A 24,019-nucleotide genomic window follows, 5' to 3' on the forward strand; every position below is an offset into this window, starting at 1 on the left:
ATGCTTTTCATTTCAATAATTAAAAGTTTATGTAGGTGAAGGAAAGACATTTTTAATAGTTTTGCTTTTAAGGCCGGGAAGGGGAGATGTCTTGTTTTTAGAAGACAGGTGTCTTGTTAGGGAGGGCAGGAGTCTCCCTTGGAATGAAAATGTAGACCCCCTCCTTCTGAATTATTATAATTTTGAAATCAAGGGGCTCTCAGGCAGAGATCTGGGGATAGGAAAAACAGTTCTTTACTAGCATGCGTCACAAGGCACACAAACAACAATAACTACAGCATTAACAACAAAACAGAACCAGGGACCCATGACAGCCTTCTCAGCCAAGGAGGGAAAGGATGGAGGAGAGGCTTTGCTTCACAAACCCCCTTGGGCAGTCAGTCCCGGTGCTCCTGCAGGACTCGGTGGAACAGCCGGCTGGAACGGCAGGAATGAGCAGAGATCCTGGGCCGGTGGCTGAGGTGTATCAGCAGTTCTGCAGCGGTGACCGGCACTGCTGCACATCCTGGCTGGACTGAGGGTGCAAGACCCACCAACGAAGGAGGAGAAGGAGGAAAAGGAGGCGGAGGAGGAGGCGGAGAAGAAGAAGCAGAAGAAGAAGCAGAAGAAGAAGCAGAAGAAGAGGCAGAAGAAGAAGCAGAAGAAGAGGCAGAAAAAGAAGCAGAAGAAGAAGCAGAAGAAGAAGCAGAAGAAGAAGCAGAAGAAGAAGAAGAAGAAAGTAGTTCTGCCTGGGTGATGGCAAATTCACTTCTCCCAGCCACAACAGCTCCCAGCAAGTTCTGCTCTGAAGCTGAAGAAACCAGCTGCATAGGTGTAGAAATGCTAGATAGGTTGGTTGTGCCTTGTTTCTGTGAATTTCCAATGGTAGCACTGCAAATGGTAGCCCTCAGCTGCCCCAGCCCTCCCTTTTTCCTGCCCCTCTTCTTCCCTGGGCCCAGCTGAACTCTTTGTGTTTCTCAAGCACCTACTAAGTAACAATAGTCAGATTTCTCCTCCACTGATTGGTAAAAATTCCATAGGTGAGACAGAACAAAAGAAAGGAAACCTAGCCCTCAACAGGGGAATATGCCAGAAGTCAAATGGGTGGAATTTTTGTGTGAGTAAAAGAGACATGAAGGATTTGATGGTTCAGCCTTATCGATGTTACAAAACATGGGGTAGGTGCTTGTAGTAGATGCAAACAGCATCAACTCAGTAAAGATCAAGTCATTTTTTTAAGAGGACGTGAAGTAGTGTAAATATGACCAAGAACCACATATTCCTCTCAAACATTTGAATTTCAGAAGACTGCATTAAACTGTATTACATACACTTACAGGGCAAAGTGAACTTCATTCATTATCTTGGCTGTCTATCTCAGTAATGACCTAAGTCAGCCTTGAATTTATCATAATTAAATATTGCTTAAGAAAAAACCATGTGCAATGTAATAAAAATGTTCTATCTAAAACCACACACTGAATTAAAAAAGAAAAGGTTTGTGTCCTTGAAGAGGCTGTGAACAGAAAACTTCACAAATTCTTGTGTTTAACATTACTTTTTAATATCTTTGCATTAAAAATGAATGATTACTTTTTAATATTACTTGTAGCTAACTATCCCCTACTGTATAGATAAATTTCTTGTATGATTTTATTATATGCTCAATAATAGTACCTATAAGCTCAGATTTCTTTTGAATATAAATGATTGGAAACAATATCTACCCTAAAGCATCTTTAATGTCATTATAAGATGGGTAGGAGTAAATTAAGCGGTATTTAGCCACCAAAGTCTTTAATTTCATTGCATTTGAGTAGGAGTTAGACATTACGAGGTCCAATTAAAAAAGTCACTAATGTTTTTACATCTGTGTAGGAGTAAATTAAACAAAATCACTCCTGTGCTACTAATATAATTTTAATTGAATGTCATTCAGTTTCTAACTGCTGTTACAACACAGTAGATAATGAGTACAGCTCAACAAATCATCTGAGCACCAGGTACCATGGCTACTAGGGGTGAGGGCAGAGTTTAGTGTTGGATAGGAATTACAGCAGACCTGACATCTCTTGGTTGATGAGACCTATGTTCATCTAAAAATATCATCCTAACAAGAGCTAATCTAGCAAGGCTGCAAGCCAGGTCATTATTTCTAGTGTTCCGACAAAAAAAAAAAGGCAAAAAAGGGGCATTTATCCAGAAGGTGTGATTTACAGAGTGAATGCTAGAAAGGCTAATTCCATTTATTCAACCATATTAATAACTCATTTTTTGATTTAATGTTAATGTTGATGATGAGACAATGGTGAAACAATACTAGATGATATATAGATTTACATACATGAAAATAAAAAATCATATCCTATCACAAGCATTATTTTTTTATCTATAACAGATAATATTGCATTTTCCTCATACATGGAAATCTTTTCACTTCAGTAAATAGCAGGTTTAAGACAAGCTATGGCACTTTGTATGGTGACAGTTAAAGAGACTAGAGTGAAAAATACCCTTCATTGTAACTCAAATTACTATAAAACAGTAGATATTTTGCCCTAAAAGCAGTTCAAGCTGTTACACAATGCTAGGCTTCCATCTGGAAAAAATGCAGGATTTTCAACTTACTATTCATTTGTGAGCTGTTCTGATGTTGCTGTATGTGTATGTGTTTTACTGCTGAGAGCAAATACTCCTTTAAATTGTGCATGCAACACCAAGCGACCAGGGTCTCCTGACTGAATCTCAGTCCTTGATCCAAACTCGAGCTAGGTGTTGGCTTCAGGAATAATCACACACTTCTGTATAGTCACACAGTTTCATTTGTCCTATGTGATATGTGTGGCTCTGGCCTCTCTGCAGGAAACAGTGAAGTCATAGGGCCACTAGGGTATATGTGTTTACATGTATCTGGTCCTACTTCTTGCTCATGTTCATAAAGTCCCATCAAGTATCTCTTGGCTATGTACTCAAAATCATAGAGAGGGGAAACTTGCAGTTCTGACTGCTTCTTTCTTTTGTATGAGAAAACTGGAGGAAGATAGCAGATACCATAGACGACCTGTCTTTTCTGTTACCCCTCCGAAAGACTGAGGCCCCTTCAAAAGCTTTGATCCATGTACCTTGTTCTTCCTCCAAGGGTAGGGAGAAAGAAGAAAGTCAGTGCTGCTGGACAGGGAAAGCAACTGCAGAACTACAAAAGGTCTTTCCTCAAGGCTCTGAGGATTTCCTGTTATAAAAGAATAGGTTGCATGTAGCCACAGCAGCACCCTTTTCCTCAGGACTTGTACAACTCCGGTCTCCAGATAACAGAATGTATCAAGGCAGCAGAGTTGCCACAGGAGAGATATCTTGTGCCTTTCCAGGATGGACTTCCCTATATTCTCCATCTTAAAGGTTAGTTACTTAGCCCAGGCACTGGTAGGTAGATTTGAGGTATATTCCAACAACGTCCTTTCTGCCATATATCATTCCCCAATTTTTGCAGAGAGCAGCATGGGTCTTAGGAGGTAACTGTAGAACTTCAGTGGTAGGATAGGAAAGTTACAATTCCTTCTCGGCTCGAAGGGCAGATTTTCCATTGCCAAGGACACTGTCTTTCCAAATATGATGCTTTGACAAAAATGTCAATTGTCAAATTCTGCTTCTTCCTAGGTATTTCTCATATTTAATTGTGAGATTCTCCATATACTCTCTCAACTACAACATGCTATGTGTCACTGTGTAGTTCTGCTTTTACTTTTGTTGCAATATATGGATGTCTGATAAGGCATTTTGGACAATTTGAAATAAGTGAGTGAACTAAAAAAACTGCCAGTGGATGTAAAGAGAGAGGCAATCCAGTAGATTCTGGTGAACTTCTCAAATGAAAGACTGGAGTTTGGGTCAGAAAGAGAAAGAAGATGGGAGGTAAAATTGTTCATTAAGTAGGTTCTGCTTTCAGAGCTGATTTTCAAATAAGCAAATATGAGCAGAAATTCCTGCTTGGGATTCAAGTCTGGCTACTTTTTGTATTCACCCTCCATGATGTGGAACACCAAAGAGCCTCAGTGCTGAATTTTGGTTCAGTATTCCCAGCAGTCAAGAGAATGAGTTTTGTGAATTAAGACTTAAAGCTCTCATTCAAGGTGTGTGAAGAAAAGTTTGAGATTGAGTGTGGGCTAAACTCTCTGTGTAGATGTATTGTTTCAAACATGCTCTGGGACATACGGAATTATTTTGTTACTTGGGGCAACAATGATGAAATGTTTTGACATAGCCTTTTGTCTTCTCCATGTAGATTGCACTGGAACATGTTACAGCTTGTTTTAACTAATGTGCTACATATGTTGGTTGTGTCTTGTGTCTGTGAAATTCCAATGGTAGCACTGCAAAAATAATTACTATCAAAACTCTTACAGCATTTACTTGGGGAACCCCAAAGAAACTTAACTACTTCTGTTATGTCAAGGTACTTAAATAGGTAGGATTTTAGTTATTGAAAGGCAAGTATATAGACTTCACTTTGGAATACCTTCTTAATGCCCTGCCTGTGCCTAAGTGGCAAATTATGAAACATTTTACATCTGCACATGAAGTTGTTCCGCTTGATCTCTGTGTCTGTTAATCACAGAACAACAAAAATTCTTCAAGTGGTCTAAAGACTACTAATTCAGTATTAAAATATGTCGTAGTTTTAAAGCATTAGCTAAAAAATCGCTAGAAAACATACTAATTTCTTGCTGTGAGATATGGATTAGGAGAAGGGCAAAACAGGCTTAAAACTTAAAAGGAATAAAGAAAGTTTATTAACAAAACTACAAGAATAAGAAAACCATAATAAAAACCCTTTTTTCCCCACCACCCAACCATTCCCTTGTTTAATTGACAACATAGAGAAAAAAACTGGTGGTTAAAAACAGTCCCAACTTTGCTATAGTCTTTTCCTCAGTCTTTGTATAGAAAAAGAAGTTCTCTTTTGTTAATCTGTGTAGTTTTTCACAAGAAAACCATTTTCTCATGGCTTTCTATTTCTCTGATGCCAGCCGCCTGGAAAACTCTGCCATCAGTCCTTTCCTCCCATTTCACACCACTCAGGTGTGTTCATGGGCCATAGGTCAAGGGGTGTCATTTTAAGGATGAGTTATTCAGACAAAAGTTCTCTTCATCTGTCTCTGTGAGCATCTCTGAAAACAGAAGTTTTCTCTTTGTCTCTTAAGGGCCACAAATCTTCAACAACTCTCACTTCTCTTTTTCTGTTCCAGCATCTCATAGGATCACAACCACTTCACCATTTACTCAGCTTTATCAATGAATTACTTTTGCTCAGATCCACAGTTTGAAATATTCTATCCCCCCCAAAATACTCTTTCATGAATTAAAGGAGTTTTTCCAGAACATTATTGTCCATCTCCATAGCTTTAACAAAAGAATATTTCAGCTTATTAAGGCATCTCCTTATTTCTCTCCCCATCTGAAGCTTAATTCCTTTCTTCACTGTCTTTGATAGTTTATGTTGTCTCTTTACATGTTGATCACTCTCTTCTCCTCTCTCTGGAAGAAGGATTAATCCGCAAGTCTCATCTGGGTAGTGAAAGGGTTAAGATCTTGCCCAGGCCTTGTGGATGGTCCCGTGATCTCTGCCGGGGCACCGGATGGAAGATTTTCAGTGGCTGCTCTGGGGGAGTGTGGCCACTATCTCAGCATGCCGCAGGTCAAGAGCCTTCCCTCCCCTTACTCGGCAGTCTCTGGTGAAACCCAGCAGCCGCAGAAAACTGCGGCTGAGCCGGGGACCAGCCTGGCTTGGCAGCCCTGCTGTACAAGGCCCAGCGAGCCCTGCAAGGGGCTCAGCCCCTCTGGGAAGGGGCTCCTGTCACTTCACAGTCTCCATCCTCCCTGAGAACCGCAGAACTCCGGCCAGCCCCCGATCCCCCACCGCGGCCTTGTCCGGCCTGGCGGGGAGGAGGCTGAACCGGAGCTCTGTTAACTCTTACAGCTGGAAACCAAACCGAGAGAGAAGTTCCTGGACTTAGGTTTTAAAGGGTGGTGTTCACAGGTTGATCTCACTTTTCAATGGTCAAAACTACTGTCAATTCTCAGAAATGGCCAGTTATTGTCCAGGAGAAAAAACTCCCATCAGCCTCCAGCAGCCTTAACTTCCTTAGCTATTTTTCTGTTTCTTAAATGCCAATCTATCACAAAATATTAGACCTGGATCTTATTTCGCAAAAAAAAAAAATCTTATTGCAGTCTTATATTGCAATTTTTCTCATTCTTCCACTACACTTTCAACCTCCCAGAATCCAAGGGGTTTGTGAATTGCACTTAGAAGCACTATGGAACTAGAATAGATTCCTGGGTAAGCAACAAGTCTGTCACCAACAGAAGTATTGCTAGGCTAGAAGACTGCATGGCTGATACTTCTGCTTGCGAAGAGAGCAGTTTGCTTCAGTAAAGAAAGTTGTCGCAGTGTAGTAGAAGATAAAATAATAAATGTTTTCAGTTTATTTTTTTTTCTCCTGGCAATCCAAATTTGAGCATTTGCTTCCTTGAGTTGCTTTTTTTGGTCAGGCAAAGTTCCTTAGCTGTTCAGGTCTACTTTCTCTGATTTAGTAGTCATGTTGAAGGTTTTTATATATAGTTTAAAGAGATTGGTCAAAACCATATTTCTTTTGAAATGAGCCAATTTAAATCAAAATGGATATGTTTTTCAAAATTTTCTAGTTGTAGGTGGAGTTAGGCATGTCTAATGTAAATTTAGATTACTAATGAGTCTGCCTTTGCCTCACATTGCTCTTGTAGTCAAGCACTTAGTTTCCTATCTCAGAAATATTTGTCCTTCATAGCTGAAAAGTCAAGTTTTGTTTGGTGTCTCTTAGTTCAGAGCCCAGTTACTCTTTCCCCTGTGACCAGAACATGTAAGCTATTCTCCACATGCAAATACCTCTCAAGTCTGTGGGCACAAAATTAGGTAGAAGAGCTCTTGAAAATGCATCTGGTCTCAAATGAGGAACTTTAATTATTTTCTGTAACCATAAGTTATGGAATTAGTTTGATGGTAAGAGTTTGGTTTACAGTGTGTCCCTAATTTTTGCTTTGAAATATGTCAGTAAATATAAAAATCAAATTATTCATTGTATTACTCACAGGTGAATCTAGTTTTACCTTCTGCAAATGGCAGTACATTCAGTGCTAGCTGAAGATAGGAATTGTGACCTTGAGAGAGTTGTTTGTTCACAAAAATCATAGAACTGGCTCTTTATGCCCTCTGCCCAGCCATGACCTAGAGAAAGCTAAAACAATTAAATACTGGGCGGTCTGTGCTTGAACCACTCCCCCTGTAAACTAATGTGCTGGAGTTGAAGTTATCCTCTGTGGAGAAGGCACAGTCCTCCAACAGGCGTCCTCCCTGGAGATCAATCCCCTAAGACAAAACTGCCTAGTCACTGTGACTAAGCTGTGGACCCCTTCCTGCTTCAAGAACCCATGTTATCTCCCTGTTAACTATTGGTCATCTTATCCCCATCTCAGACTATTGGTCCCCTTCCCAATCCTCCCCTTCCCTATAAAAACCCCAGCTTTTACCCGGTTCAGGGTTAGACCATCACTGGCCCCCTTCGCTGAAGCCTGCATTAAAGACTCTGCGTAATTTTATATGGTCTTTCCGTCTCTTGTCTGTGTAGGCTGGGGTAACACCTTAACGGGGCTGGCTGGGCTGAACAGAGCTGATCATAGAGCAGAAATTGCTGGTAAAAGAGTTGATCACCCCGAAGCTTTTGCCTGTGCTCCAAGGGCTACCCCTGTCTGGAGACTGCCTGCAGAACCCCGGACAGTGGCTCTGTCCCCTGGGGCAGCCTGACTATCTGGGCTTGTTGCAGGCAGAAGCTGGGGATCGAACCGGCCCCCAGGACCCAGCTTGCAACAATACTCTTTGTAGGTTTTGCATAGTTCTGACAGGTGAAAAAATCATTGCAGGTTGTAGTCCATGTCATCTGCTGCAGGCATTCACTTCATATGTCTTTCAGAGCAATTAGAGTTGGAGCCACACAAGGCCAGCCTGGGTTTCACCTGAGTAGTCTGGGTATTTGGGTGCTTTTGAAGTACTTGGGTTGGAGAGAAACCTGGACCATTAAAGGTTTCTGTATAAAGTACTCAGAGCTGGTCCTTTTAAGGAAGAAGAAGGACTGCTAACCCTCTCCCCCACGCTTGGGCATGGCAGTGCTGCCTGTGACCCATTGTCTTAGCTGAGTCTCAAGGTAGAAGAAATGTGGCTTTGCCATTCAAGTAGCTAACAGTTCTAGGTGGGACCTTGTATTTCTTTAGGTGTACTCAGGAGAACATGCACACACCACTTACATCCTAGATCTGAGCCCAGATAGGCAAATTCTCTGCATATGAAGCTGGAAAAAGATGCCCTCAGAGTACGATTTATGGCATATAAGTCAGATGCTTAAAATTAGACAGTCTGTATGCATCCACTGTCTCTACTTTTTATACTAATCTGAAAACCAGGATGATAGAAATCTAATGCTTCCTAAGTTTGTGGGCAAGACTGCCTAGATGTTCCACTGCATGGATACTCACACACAAATACACCATGTCTTTTATCAGCTCTGCCAGGGAGCAACAGGACTGAGACTTGTGAAGTTTGCTGTCCCTGCATCACTGTCTTTCCCAGGTATGCAGTCATCAGAACTGCTGCCTAAAAAGGACTGTTTTGCTTACCAGCTTACAGGATGGAGAAAAACAAAATTTTGCCTGTAATTAGTTACACAGTGTTTTCCTTAGCAGTCAGGAGTTTTTGATCAGCTTAGAGAGTTATGTATGACTTACTGCTGACTTTGGTTTGAGTATCCAATTCTGTATAAAAGGAACAGAAGTGTTTTGTGCTTTTGATGCATTTTTAAATGTTGCTTCTTTGTACCCCTTAAGAAAAAACTGTAAAATGACATTTTAAAATTGAACAAAGCAGAGTAAGGTATGGAGTAGTGTATTCTGAATATAAGTTAGACTAAAATTCTTTAATCAAGGTCCACAGTGTATCACAGACTTAAACAGCGCTTTTTGGAAAACAAGTCATGAGCTCGACTTTCAGATTATTTTAATAACTTACATAGGAGAGTACATACCTATACTTGTAGTTATTTTCTCTGATAGCGTCTCAGCTTTCACAGTCTGTGTACCTGTGTGATAAACATGAAAAGATGCTGGCAAAGGGACATCACAGCACAAATACCCTTTTCCTTTTTATGAGGTTTAGGTACACTCATCCAAATCATTAAAAGCTGAGTTTAGGCAGTCAACAACTTGAAAGAAATGTAGCTGTCAGAACGGATTTCAAAATTTAGTCTTCCCATGTACAAAACACGAGACTTAACTGTTGTGTCATCCAGGTGGAATGTGTCTGTGATTCCCTGGTAGAAATCAAGTACAATGCATTGCTTTTAACATCTCATTCTGAGTATCCTTAGTATGTTTAGAAAATGTTGATGCCAGCTGGCACATTGCTGGTGAGGCTGAATACATAAGGCTGCTGCTCTTGCAATGTCATTGGTGCTCCACAATTACTTCATCCATTGTTCTAATTTCTGTAATTCAAGAGAGTTGTTCTACATGCACCTTCACTTGAGTTTTCCAGGAGTGCTTTTCTTCATCAAACCTCACCTTTGGTGCAAATTTTTATTGCAAGATTTTAAAAAAATTTGCATTGAATCAAATTCATGCAACTAGTTTCTTTTTTTTTCCCCTTTACTAATTGCTTTTACGTTAGTCTCACTAATCCATAAGTGCCAGCAGTCTCTGAGATACTGGATCTCATTTCATTTCCAAAGAAGCAGAAGAGAGCTAAAACAAGAAAATGTCACAGCATAAACAGACAACAGAAGGGAAGAAAAAACCAGATAAAACTGTTTCTTACCCTCCTACTTTGCATTCATTCACTCAGCCATATCACATGTAACATCAGAACATTCTCATCTTTTGAAACTTACTTATCACTCAAGAAGACTGACAAGTTGATCTCCCTTCATATACACTATTATGCAAATGTCAGAAAGCCTGAGGAGAGAGGATTGTCGTCCTGCCCAGTAACTATTACAGGTTTAAAGGTTAGTAGAGGCAGTCAACATTATTTCAGCATTTTTCATCAGAAATGAAAGTATAAATCAAAAATGGTTTGTTTGGTTTTTGGTTTTGTTTGGTTTTGTTTTAAGGATGATTTTTAGCATAGTATTTGTTTTAAAAAAATGCGGAACAAAAACCTTGGAACTATAGAAGTATTTCTTTGGATTATTGTTTTTTTTAAAGTTACATTTTTAGTCCAAGTGACTTTTAAGTTAGGAATTTAAATTGATTCTAAAAAAATCAAAGTGAAATGTTTAAAAAATCTTGAAGTACTTTGATTGATTTAATCAGTGTTGTATCTGGATCTCCATTTTTGGAAAGTTTAATCTTTTTATTTTGATTCCATTATTTTGTAAAAGTAGATGTCATATTGAAGAAACTTGAGTATTATGATTTGTGCCACTGAGAGGAAGAGCTAATACTCTGACTTGAAATTATATTACCCCATTTACTTGAACGGATAGCAAAAAAAATAAGATTTTGCACAATTTCTATCTAGATCATAGGAGTACTTGGTTAAAAAAATCTTAGGTTATGTATATAGGGAATTTCACTGATAAGAGATCAAAGAACCAGAAGATAATTTCCTTGTTTAGTCACAAGCCCCTTTCAGCCAGTGCTACTTCAAAACTTCTATATTTTTGAAATGTTTTTCCATTAGCTTCCCAGGTTAGCAGATTTGGATTTGCTCTTAAAAAGTGGGATAAGCTTTATTGTGTCTTACTGGCCAAGTTAAACAATGATCTATTTTATCCATCCCAATCATAGTTAGCCTAACCCTGCAGTTATGTGATAGCCTAGGTTAAAACATGTAGCTAAGGATCACCATTTTGAAGTACAATATTTATTTAACTTTGACAAACGCACTAGGACTTCTCATTTCAATCCTTGCCTTTTATAAATCAATATTAGTAGCAATCATTTTACAGTTAAAAAGCTGTGTTTTTCAAAACAAAAAAATTCTATTTAAAACCAAATGAGAAGTAAAAAATGTAAGATGTTGTCCATTTTAGAAATTAAGTACTGCAAATTTCATGATTGAAATTTTGTGTTGTTTTCATTCAAAAAATATGTCAAGATTTTGGCATTTTGCTTACAATTGAGACAGAAACAGTTTTAAAATCTTATATTCTCACAAAATGGAGAAAAAAATTATTCTGGGTAAAAATACAAACATAAAGACAATTCTTTATCTGGACATTCATCTTTGAACAATTGTGGAGAAGCTATTTGGCTCACACCTGCTTGAGGCTTACCATATCTGCTGTTGCTTTTCACGCTTTCCAAGCTGTTTTTCAAAATAATGCTTGCATAGAGAAGTATTCTGTTGCCTGAAATGATCGTATGAGCTGAAGAGAAATGGCAAAATCAGCTGCTGCACAAAATTTCAGAAGTAAAAACTGAGCACAGTTGCTGATAAAGCCAAAGATAATACCGGAGTATAAGAAGTGTTTCTCATCGTATAATTTTGAAGGTAGTTGTCTGAGTGGGTCTATAAATTGAAGAGCTTTTGCCTATTGTGGATATAGATTCATTGTAGCAGAAAATTATTTTGTAGTCAAACTGTTAACACAATACAAAACTGCTTGAAGCATCATAACTCTGAGGAGAATTTCTAAGCACGTGCATAAGGGAACATACTTATGTTCACAAGCCTTTGCTCTCATGGAGAGAAGCCAGCTGTGGTGTAGTGCTAATGTAGGCTTATTTTTCTCATATCAATGGGAATAATACCCAAGAGAAGTACGCCACCTTTTAATTTCTTTTGATGATTGCCTACGTGATGGGCAGATTGCCAACTCTCTTTCCTCCAACTCCCAAATCTATGGTCCCCACACAGCTCTGCCACATAACAGTCTGTCATGGACAGGATTAGACCATCTTTTTTTGTTTATCTTCACCAGCGAGAAGATGTTTAAAAGCCCCTCAGCCCACAGGCTGTCATACCAACAGTCAACTTCATCCTCATCTTGCTACTCTGACTGGAGGGTTGGACTTGTGGTCATCCTACAGCAGCTGCAAAACAGCAGATGAACATAAGTTGGACATCTTTATTGCTAGAGTAAGAGGAAAAAAGACTGCTCCTCCAAAAAGCTAAATGTTTACCTTATACCTGAGAGCTATTCAGGGCATTTAGTCCCTCACAGGAACATTGCAAATCCAGCCAGGTAGTTAATATTGCAAATATTTTTGAGCAGGTCTGCTGAAAATGGTGATTATTTATACAGTAAATAAATAACTGGGAGGCTTGCTGTTTTAAGTTTGGAGCATATTTTATGGTGTAATGGTTTCTGACAAGCAATGTGAAAAAATGCTAAATTGAAAAAGACAATAATATATGGAAGTGCACAAATGTGGCTGTCAGTGGCAGCAATTTGTTCTTTCTTGTTTGCTACCCAGCCACCTCTCATTATGTTATTCTTCATGTCTTAAAGTCAACCAATTCCAGGAACTAATCAATACCAGGGAAATCCTTTTGTCTTCTTCTAAGGCATAGCATGTAAAGAAAGCTCAGCCAATATGTCTTTTAATAACATCTGATGCAAATGCCTGGATTTCCTTCATGTTCTGTAATTAATTGAGCTCTTTGCCACCCACAATGTATAGCTGTTCCCCTCTATATTCTCTTTTGGCCTAATTGTCATTTTTTTTCTGTTTGATTTGTGTTTAGCTTTTTTTCTTTTCTTTCTTTCTTTCTTTTTTTTTTATTTTCCTTAATGGTGTTTGGATGTGCTTTGTACTAAGTTTTATCTTCCTATGCTTTTGCTTCTGAATGTCAGCATAATTTTTCTGCCTTATAATATCAGAGAAGTTATAACCATCAATCAATCCAACAGAAAAGCAGAAAAGATTAGATACCATTTATCTGTATTGGTTGCCCATTGTAATGACCCAGTGGACAACATGAGCAGATAATCTGTTGCTTTGATGGAAACTAATTATTCTTAAGAGTGACAGCATCGAAATAGCTTTTGTGACATTGTTTTTAAAAATGATGACTACCTGGTTATTGCTAGTGTAAGACTGCAATTTCTGTGCTGTTTTCCCTGTATAAGCAGCAGGAAACATAGATTTTTTTTTTCTTTCTTTTTTTTTTAAAGGAAAGACCCCTATTTGCAAAAAAAAAAAAATATCTGACATTTCATGTAAAATGCCTATTAAATTTAATATAGAAAACACTGCTCTAGCTGCTGAAAAGTAAAAGTGCACTGCCATCTTATTTCTATCACATGTAGTTGATCTTGTTGTTCTGTGAATATGAAGCCTTTTTTATTTTGACAGCTAATGGTTCTGCTAGTGTACTGTGCTGGCATTCCACCTCTTGAAAAGAAAGTTTGCTGAAGCTAAAAATATATGTCTAATTGAATGATGGAACTCAAAGCAAGTGATACAGTTTAAAATATCTGCTTCCATCCTTTCCAGGCATATGTAAATCACACAACTTTTACTCTGTGTCGGTTAAAGGACTGGGGGCAAAAAAGGAAAAACTTTCAAGAACTTCTTTAAGACTTGCCTTGCACTTGGTTAAATGGCAAGATTCTTCAGTGTGTCCTGAAATTTAGTACATGCAAGCCATTGTTGACTAGGTAAGCATGAGGAAAGAGTATGGGGAATGGGGTCTCCTCACTTGTACAGTCTGTGACCTCAGATCCTTATGCAGTTGCAGGGCTGTGGGTGTGCCACATATCTGGTGGGCAGTGTTTGCCTGGCAGGTGCCACATGCCTTGGCCAGACAGGAGCTTCTTGTGTCTCCTACAACTGCTGCTAAGCTTGTGGAACTGCTGGTCTTTGGGGCAAAGTGAGCAGGTGAGGTGCTGTTTGGTTTGCTTTCAGTCGCATTTTGGGTGTGACCTGGGCAGCCACAGGGCTGGTGCTGTGCCCACTCCCAGAGGTGTGCAATGGGTAGCTGGAGATGGCACTGTTTTTATCTCTGTTGTCTGGCAAATTGTTGACATGTCTGGGAGAAGAAGAGCAAGATCCCTGTCTTTCTAAAGAAATTGAGGGATATACTAAGTCAAGAAAGTTCAGCTGACTCTCCCTAGGTAGATGAGTGCTTTTTCAGTACTGTCATTTTATTTCTCTGCACTGTGGGATGTCTGGACAGGCTACCTAGCCTGGTCAAAACATCACATTGGCCAATTGGTCAGCTCTGATGTGATCTAATCTCACTTGGGACCTTGTAAATCAAGATATGAGTTCTACCATCCTGCAAACCCATGCAACTGGGATCATGGAACTTGGGCCTCTGCCCAGCACTAAGTGCAGATCACCACCAAAGGTCTGTGCTCTTCTGTCGTCCTTGGTAGTCCAACCACAATTTGAAATGGCTGAAGAAATTTGAAGGCTTTGATGCAATATCAAGCCTTGGTTGCTGCACCCTCCTCTTGGTGCTTTCTTGGGGGCATGGGAAAAGGAAACTCAGAGGTCAGAAGAACTGTCTGACTAATTGGAAAAATTAAAACATGCATACTATGAATACTGTAACATCCTGTACTAGTCTAGATTTGTTTTCATGGGCACTAATGAAAATTTCTCACTTATATAATTGTTTGGAGTTGGGAGCAAGCAGTAGATATATAGACTGCTAATGAACTAATAACCTAAAATAACTTAAATGCATAAAATATTCCATAGCAGAGCACCTAGAAATCCTTCCGAAGCACCTGAGAATTATATTGTGATGGTATTTCAGGATGGAAAGAGTCAATGGTAAAGAAGATTTCAGGCAGTTCAGTGAACACAGAACATTGAAAATACATATTTTAAGCAGTACTCTTAGTTCAATGTCTTCTGCAGACAGTTCTCTGCTATTGAGTCCAGTCCACCTCACCTTTTCTTCCACAGGTGTCTCTTCTTCCCTCTGCAAAAGTAGCATAAACCTATGGACTGAAGAATTTTGCTAATTGCTAGAAACTTGTTTTGCATTAATTCTCATCAAGGTTTGCTTTAATCCTGCTTATGTATTTTATTAGCCATACACTCAGTAGAGACATCTCTACACACATCTCAAGTGTGCTTGCGTGTGTGTGTGTATGCATTTTAAAAAAAATTTTCATAGAAATTCCACCATCTCTTCTTATGCTTTTCTTATTCTTAAATTGCATGTGTAATCAGCCCTTTTTACATTACACAAAACTATCTGTCATCTTCTACATGGCATTTCAGATCTTTCAAAAGTGTCTATCTTAGCATCACTGAAAGAAAAAAACAAAACCCTAATGTTAAGAACTGAGAAGTTAATGGTTAATAAATGGTGTCTGGTCCCCATCCATGGGACATCTTGTAGAACAATCAAGCCTTGCTCTGTCATAGTCAAGCAGTGACTGCTTATGCATCCTATAAGACATGAGGCACTAGGGATGAAGATGGAACACCTCAGTAGCTAATTAAACAAGGCAACTTACAACTAAAGTACATGCCTGCCTAAATAGGCTGGAGTACAGAATCAGTCAAGCTGATCTGTCTTTAAGTGCTTTGCACCCTTCACTGTACCTGGTTGAACATTAACATCCCAAATTTGCTGATTTTTACCAATATCCTGCCACATACAGAGAACTTGCTGAAAGGAAGCTGGTATTTTTTGTAAAGCTCCTTGAAACATTATCCTAAAAAGACATCAATCTTCACTGTTTCAAAGAAAGAGCACAAGATGTTTTAAGCATTTTGAAGGCAAAATGCACTGTCTGTACTTTCTTATTTCCCTTCTACTACTTCCTTGCTCACTGGGATGTATGTTTTTATAAGAATTCAGAAAAGGAATATCATAAAGAAAATGAAGGAACAATAACAAAACAAGTTCTCTGCTCTTCCCTGTTCATAGATTTTCTAACTTTGTCTATAGCTGAGCCTTCTAAAATTATTTTGTCCATGCATTTCAAGGGTCACCAGGACTTCTTTCCAAAGAGTCGGTGACGACAGTCATGCAAAATAAAAGCAGGAATAAATAGAGGAGAAAAGCTTTTCCTCAAAGCATTTTATCTTCTTCTCCTGATCCTGTCTGGATCAAAAGAAACATATATGCAAAATTTAAAGGAAATAAGCAAAATATTTGTTGGAAGTATACATTAAAAAAGGATGGGGAGAGCTGATAAACAATACAGATGTAGAAGCAGGAATGTGAAGAAAAGCAGTACCAAGAAGCTACTGCTACTGAGGTTGTGAATAACAATCTGAGTGAGGACAGCAGAGATTACAGAGTGGTATTCTAAAAAAACTGTGTAAAAGTCTGTGCTGTAACAGAAAGATGTTAATGTAGAGAAAATATATTTAGCAAATTTGGCAATAGTTACTGAAATAGAGCTGCAAATGAAATTTTCCTTTCTTTAGAAAAGATTGCACCTTCAGAATAAATTATCTCCTTAAACTTATGTGTTGACCTTGGGTAAAGAATTGTGCAGAGCAATTGGAATAGATAATACTGGGGCTCAAGACTCTTAGATGATTTTTATAGGAAGCTCAATTCTTATTAAGAGTTAGGAGTCCTCAAAGTAACTGGAGATTTTGGAAAATTTGGGATGAGCACCTAATTGACATTGACAAACTTCGTTGAGAATTAGTATTGACTGTAGCAGTGAAAGAGTAGGAATGGTTTTGAGTGGAAGATTTTGGCCATCTATTGTGAGTGATGTGAATTTTAAGGGATAAAAACAGTTAACATAAAAATTGTGCAGATTGCTCATTATAGTGTACAGGTAGTTGTCACAAGGAACTGTTTGATGTGTTGGAGGAATGGAACAAATATGGCAGGATAGAAGTACAAAAATTGTAACTTTGCACACTTTTGTACCAGTGTTCCTAGGAAATACCAGCAGTACGGGTAGGTAAAATTCTGAAAGTTCATAAGTGAGACTGGGAACCAAATTCTTTCTTCGAAAAGGGTTTAGGTCACAGAAGGATCCGCGTTGTCTGAGCTGAAATCACAATGTCATATATAGAATACAGAACTAGTGCTTGATCAGAGGCTGGGCTCCAAGCCTTGTTGAAAGTGTTGTAATATAGCTCAGATGCACACTTTTCTCTGTCCCCTTTTGCAAAGCAGCTTAAATAGGAAAGCTGGAAATTGCCTTTACTGTTGAGGAGGTGGGGTGTTAGAGGCTTCTCTAATGCAGCTGAACACATTTCAACTATTTGGCAATTGCAATCACAATGTGATTGTGCACATTATTACAGCAAAATCACCAAATCCACCTCAGGTGCTGAGCAGGAGTGTACAGAAGGAATAGTCTCTGCATTGTTTGTTGCTGAAACACACGCTGAATAAGTCATTCTCTGAGCACTTTGACAAGATGTCAGTTCTATAATGATGGAAGCTCCTGGATGTTTCTGCCCCCAAGAAATTACTTTGGATTTGTTTAAATGTCTTAGCTCTCAAATGTCTATTTCTATGTATTTTTTTTCAAAGCTAAGATTTTTTAAAGCTACATTTGAGACCTTTTATAGAAAATGGTAGGAAAATGGAAAGCTAAATTCTACTAAACCATAAGCCAAGGAAGTATACTATAAAATTACTGACATAGGCTGGAGTCTGGAAGTGCAGATGCATCCTTACAATAACTTTCATCTTAATTGTCTGTTATCCATTAAATCAGAGAGAAAATGCAAATTTCCATGAGCTCAGACTTAATTTATATTCTGTGTAGCTGAAGTGTTTTATGAATGTTTTCCCCTACAAAAAATGCCTTTTGTGGTATAGAAAATATTCACAGCCATTTTCAGATACAAGGAGATATTCCTGCTTTCAGTACAGTAATTCAAAATAGAAAATGTTCTAAATTAATCTGAAGCTAAAGTAAAAGCATCAGGGATTTGATTTACCCCAGTAATTCCCCTTATCTTCTCTTTTCACTAATGAGAAGGGAGGGGGGAGGGGAAATCTCAAAAGTAGAAAACCAAAGCATCAATACTTTTTTAAAATTTAGTTTGTTTCAAATCCTCTTTTATACCTGTGCTAGACTCCTAAAATTAAAAAACTCAGAAAATAAGTGGAAAATGTTTTACTCCTACTAACATTTGAACTTTGCTACTTGTTTCTTCCAAAACAAAACTGGCAGAAGACTGTCCAAGAAAAAGCACCTTTCAAATCAGGTGATGTATCAGCTGTGGTTTCAAAGGCAGTAAGGTGCTTAATGGCCCCGTATCTCCTGGCATATGTGAAGATTTACCTAATCATTCTGCATTACTGTAAATAACTGCCCAAACCATGATTAATAGAGACTTTGTTCCTAAGGCTTAATCTTAAAGCACTTGCAATACAAATGCTGTAAGAAAAAGTGATGTCCCAGTTGTACACTGGAGCTCAGTTTTGGTCTGAATACTGAATGTGCAGAGTCTGGCTAATAGCAGTCAAAGTTTTCTCGTTATGTGGATACGCACTGAAACACCTAAAGTAACTCTGGACTAATACAATTAGAAGTGGAATCAGCAGAATACTGCAAGACAATATTTCATTTCCTGAAAATGTTTTTCCAGCTAATAAACATCTCCCAGAAAAGACTCCACTGGGGGTAAAAGCATCTAAAAATACAGAAAATTTAAAGTATTCTTCCATGTTGCTAATGACTTGGTCAACTGAGAGTGTGAAACAGCTCATCTTTGTTTGTTGTTAGGCAAAACATGCTTGATTCCCAAGTACAAAAAATATGAGCTTTTGATATCACTAGTTAGTCTAATTGACTCATCTGAGTCCTGTTTGAGCCCTATGATTCATCATTTTTCAAATTAGTAGGGACATAGGTAGGATAATATGTGGGTATAATCAGTAAAACATTTACGATGCTTTTCACTGTAATGGATTATCCTGCCATTTACAGTATCTCTTACTTCTGCTATTATCAGGGCTTCATATCCCAATCAAAATCTTCATCAGTTCATTCTTGAGGAAGGTGCCCCTCTGCATTGCTGCTGACAGCTGAAGGAAGTGTGTCAGTTTGCTGTGCAAAGCATTATTTGCTTGAAGATGGCAGCTCACTTTAGCATAGATGTCCTTCTGCTACACAGGAGATACTTAAGTGTCAAGCGTTTTCTGGCCATCCATCTTCTTTGGCTATTCCACCCACCCATGCTCAAGCCACATCCACCAGTGCTGCTGCCCCTCTCTGCCTTCCCTTTGTCATCATGTCACTGTCAGTTGTTCAGTTTATTCAGTGATTAATCATCATTTAGAAGGTTCTGCTGGGAGTAAACAGAAAAGGGTATTTCTGCAGGTGGTTTCTCTCTGATTAGTTAAAGCTACAATGGCTGGCTGCTGAGCCTTTGTTTCGGCTTCTTCTGAAGATTGCATAGGGTTTTTCCTTACCAGAATCTAACTGGGCTGGTAACTTTGAGCCTGCCTTGGGTGTCCTACTGGTGAATACTGAGAAGTAGGTCTGTCAGGCTCAGTGAATTTGTTCCACTTCAACAGAGGAATCAGCTCTTCTGCAGAAATTATTGGAGGATTTCTGTGAAGAGTCCTTTGCTGTGTCCAGACTAACCCTGTTACAGCTTTAGCAGCAGAGCTTTTCACTATTCATTCAGAAACACCTGCCTGGATGCTTTGTGCATAAAGGATAAAATGTTGCCTGGAAGATGAGGGAAATTCACTTTCTCATGCTTCCTTTGTATTTGCACCAATTATTTGATGAAATCAAGTAATAATAATTTTTAATAACCTTTGAGAAGTGAGAATGATAATATTCAGAACTGGGGAAAACGAGGGAGATCTTTTAAACTTTGCTTATGTGTTCTGCACAATGGCCCAAATGCATCTAATAAAGCATGGTTGATTTTGCACCTCTTTGGGTCACATGAAAAGTCATATAAATTCCATGTATTCTCTTTACTTCTGTATTCCTTGACAATCATAATTTACTGAACCTTATGCTCAGTTAGAATGGTTGATGATAGTAACAGCTATGCCATGGTTCCAGATCTGTTAGCTCGCCTGAGTACTAAATCGTTCTTCATATTTCTCTTGCAGATTATTATTTCCTTTTATGCTACAGCAGCTTTTAATGTCATCAAAATGAGACAAAATGAATAAGCTATGTGTGGGACGATGAAGCAGTGGTCACTCAAAATATCCTGCTGTTTACTCTGGCTGCAGAGTTTATAGTCCCTCCCACAAGGCAGCTAGCACTGGCCTATGATTTCAGTACTTGCATTATTTGTAATTCACAGCCTTCAGTCATGAAATGACAAACTCTGAACATTCAGGTAAACACAGCAGCTGTATTCTGACAGGCAGACTCATGAATGTGATGGGGTAGCTCTGAGTGACACGGTAAAAGGATTCGGGATTTGCATGTTTACTCTTTGTTTTATTATATGCATAAGAAAGGGTGGATGAGCGGGTAGCTGTGGGTGGAAAAAGCTTGAAGCACTGTGCAGCTAGACTTACTGAAACCTGAAGAAGATGCATCTGTAGCTTAGGTGGTTGTATGTTTAACTAAAAACATTCTCTATTTTTGTGCAAAGGGAAGGCCTTTTGGTGTGTTTGACCAAATCACTATGTGAAGGGCTCTGCTCCACCCCTTCTCCATCTGTAGGAAGTGAGAGGCAAGAAATCCCAGGCAAGCAAATAGCAGTGGTGGCTGGGATAGCTTTGAGAAGAGTTTTGTCATGCAGACCTGCTATTCTAGCTCTACTGGGTACAGCCATAGTGAGCATTCCTCTGCCTGGAATGATTCTCCGGGGGTGTTTCGAAGAGCAAAAAAGCAGCCTGCATGCCCTTTATTGTCCTAAGGCCGAAGCTAGGACATTGCGGGGGAGGGAAGAGGGATAAGACGGGCCAGCAGTCACATGTATAAGTCTGTACACGGTCCTGTGCCTCAAGTATGCAGGCATGGGTGGTAGGTAATGTGCCAACAACTGCTGCTCTAAGCTGCACCAGCAGCTCTTCAATTCTGCTGAAACAGTGAGTCAAATGAAGGGGGGGAAAAAAGAAAAAGCAATCTTAAAAATCATTAAGATTTTGAAAACAAGATGTTTGAGAGTTTATTTGCCCATACTTCTCACCAAGGCTTAATTCGCTACATAGCAGCATGAAAAAAATGGAAGTGGACTTTTCCAGAACCAAATGCCTCTAAAAGGGAGCAGCACCTTATGGTAAAGCACCAAAATCCACATGGCTTTTAATATCAGTACAAGACCTGATAATACCATTAACTATTGCTATCAGAGGTCTCACTCACCTGTTTGCATATGCAGAGCCCTCTTAGAGTTTGTGTCTGTGAAGAGCTCCCAGGGTACCTCCACAGATAGGGATTGTACATATGCTAAAGGGAACCTTTTGGCTTTTGCAAACCTACATAATTGTTCAGCCCAAAACACAAGCCTTGGACTAAAAGTCAAGCAGGAGGAAACCTTGAGAGTCAGGTCTGGACAATCAGTAAGACTTTTCTTCCAGAAGTTGCCAGAGTCACATGCAGAAGGAGCATTCTTTGGCAGTTCCAGTCTTGGGCCTTCTTTGCCTTTTGCATTATCAGAAAAATCTGTCTATCAAACACTTGTCACTCACAGTATTCATGTTTTTCCAGTTAATAATTGACTTGTGCTATACCCCAGCTGTTTTAGAGTCACTTGCAACTGCTGTTTATTGTAGTATACAAATTAATAAAGTATCAATAAAAAGGCCTAGATAGTAATGAAACTTCATAGAGACTTAGTCAGAACAAAGTACTGTAGGAAACACTTGTGCTTTTAGAGCTCATGTGAGTTCTTCAGATAAAGTTTGCAAAGTTGGCTACAGTTAGTTTTTCATGAAACATAAGGAAACAAGGGTTGTGGCATGGTGTAGCTATCACAGGACTCCTCGCCCTTCTAGTGCTTCCCCTCCCTTGTCATCCCATGGTCAGCATGGAGGAGAAGTGGTCAGCAAAAGGCAGGAGCCAGGGACACTGGGAATACAAGAGACCTTTCCTCTTTGGAGCAGCAGGCATCTTCTCTTTCTCTGCCAATTCAAGAGCCTTCTGGAGTTGTAGCCAAAAGTCATCCTGGCTTTTGGGTCACCATCAGCCTGTCAGCATGGGGTGCATTCACTTCTGCTGCACCCAGTTCTGTGCTTGGTCCTCCACCCTGGGACCAGACAGTCCCTGCAGCCTCAGGAGCTGACACAAAAACAATGACTGATTAATGTTTTTGTGTTGGATAATTTGTAACATTAACCTTTTCCTTTTATGATTATTTTGTTTACTCAAATTCTACTTAGTGCATCATAAAACAATGTGAAGATGTCTTCACCCTGTTGTAATGATTATTGTCTTTTAACCAAGTTACACAATCAGGTGGACTTTGTACGCAAGCAGAGGTTTTACATTTTTCAGTAAAAGGTAGGTTAATTTAAAAAAGCATGCCAATTAAGTTGGTGTGTTGTCCATAAAAGGTATCTAATTTGCCAAGGTTTTATTTGAAAAATAACATTATATTTCTGATTGAAGATGATACTATGGAATTTTTAAAGGTCTGATTTAAAAGAAAACCAATATAAAACACAGAAATGAGGTACCAGGGAAAGAGATCTCTCTATCAACAAAGCAAGCTGACTAAAGCAGCAGATACTAACTTAAAAAAATAGAAAATTATTATTACATTAAATACACAAAATAAAGTATTTATACTTTGGCTTATGTCAGAGAACCTGTGCATACTGAGGGATTTCAAAAGTTTCTGGTTTTGTTTTTTGATGTTTTCGTGAACTGATTAATGCTGTTAATATGCCTGGTATTGTACAGTGAGCTCTACCATGTTGATAATAGCACCGCCCCCTCAATAGAAGGACTATACTAAACCAACATATTAGTGCAGGTGATATGGCATCCTATTTTTACACAAATCAAATATGCACCCTGATCCATCTATTACATGCTTTTCCTCAGACCTCCTGTCACTGAAGCCATTTGGGGAATGGGGTTTGATGCTGTGATTAATTCTAGTTCAAGCAGCTATTTTTGGTGTTTGGATTATTTCCTATAATGCAGAGCCCAAGACTTCACTCAGATGAAATCTGATCTGGTCACACGTGATCTGTATCTGAAGGATACTGGAATAGTAAAGGAGTGTCATACTTCAAAATGGAAGAAAAGCCATGGATCCTAGTCCCCTCAATTTTTAAACATATTTAAACCAAATTATTTTGCACACACACACATATGCATCTATAATATATAGAAGAATATTTTTATGTGTTTTTGTCAGCCCTGTGGGTGTTTTAGATATTGAGAACCAAATAGTAGCATTCAAATTATATCCCATCCCTCCTATATTGGTGTGGTTTTTGAAAATAAGATCTTTTTAGAAAGAGGGTTTAACTGGTTTTGTCTAGATAGATCTCATGCGTTGACTTTTTGCCACAAAAAGTGGCAGTGGTTCAACAGTGCAGCTACATTATGGAGGAACTGAGAGTACTTAATCCTCTCGGCTCTTACTCTACATTGTAAATGTGACTGAGTTTGTTACAAATGGGAACATCTCAATCAATATACTGAAAAAGAATTAATTTACTAATATTTTACTTCAAGGATAATTCCCACCCCCCACCCCCCAGTTATTTTTATTGTTTCTAGCAATATATTTTATGATCATAAACCCTAAGAGAGCTTATTAATGCATGTCGTGTGCATCAGTATATAAATAGCTTCTACTATGTGTAGCAGTCAGACCATGTTTGTGGGCTGGAGCAGGCAAATAATGTTGTCTTTATTCATTCTTACACTCTCACTGCTCTCAAAGCTTATACTTATGTGTTCTCCCCATTCACGCAATTTTGAGTGTGATGATGATGGAAAGTACAACTTTTTGTTTCTTAAATAAAATAATTAAGGAAAACAATTGGTTCACTAAGTATTGTTAATTATATGATACTGGAATTTTTAATGGAAGTATGATATGGATAAAAGTACAAGGCTTGTTAATTAAGTGCAGTTATTTTCTGGGAACAAGAGAACAATGCAACATAAATGTGTGT

This window comes from Pseudopodoces humilis, chromosome 9 (genome assembly GCF_049639895.1).
Source record: "Pseudopodoces humilis isolate 2021_Gansu_Grassland_sample_001 chromosome 9, ASM4963989v1, whole genome shotgun sequence".
NCBI lineage: Eukaryota > Metazoa > Chordata > Aves > Passeriformes > Paridae > Pseudopodoces > Pseudopodoces humilis.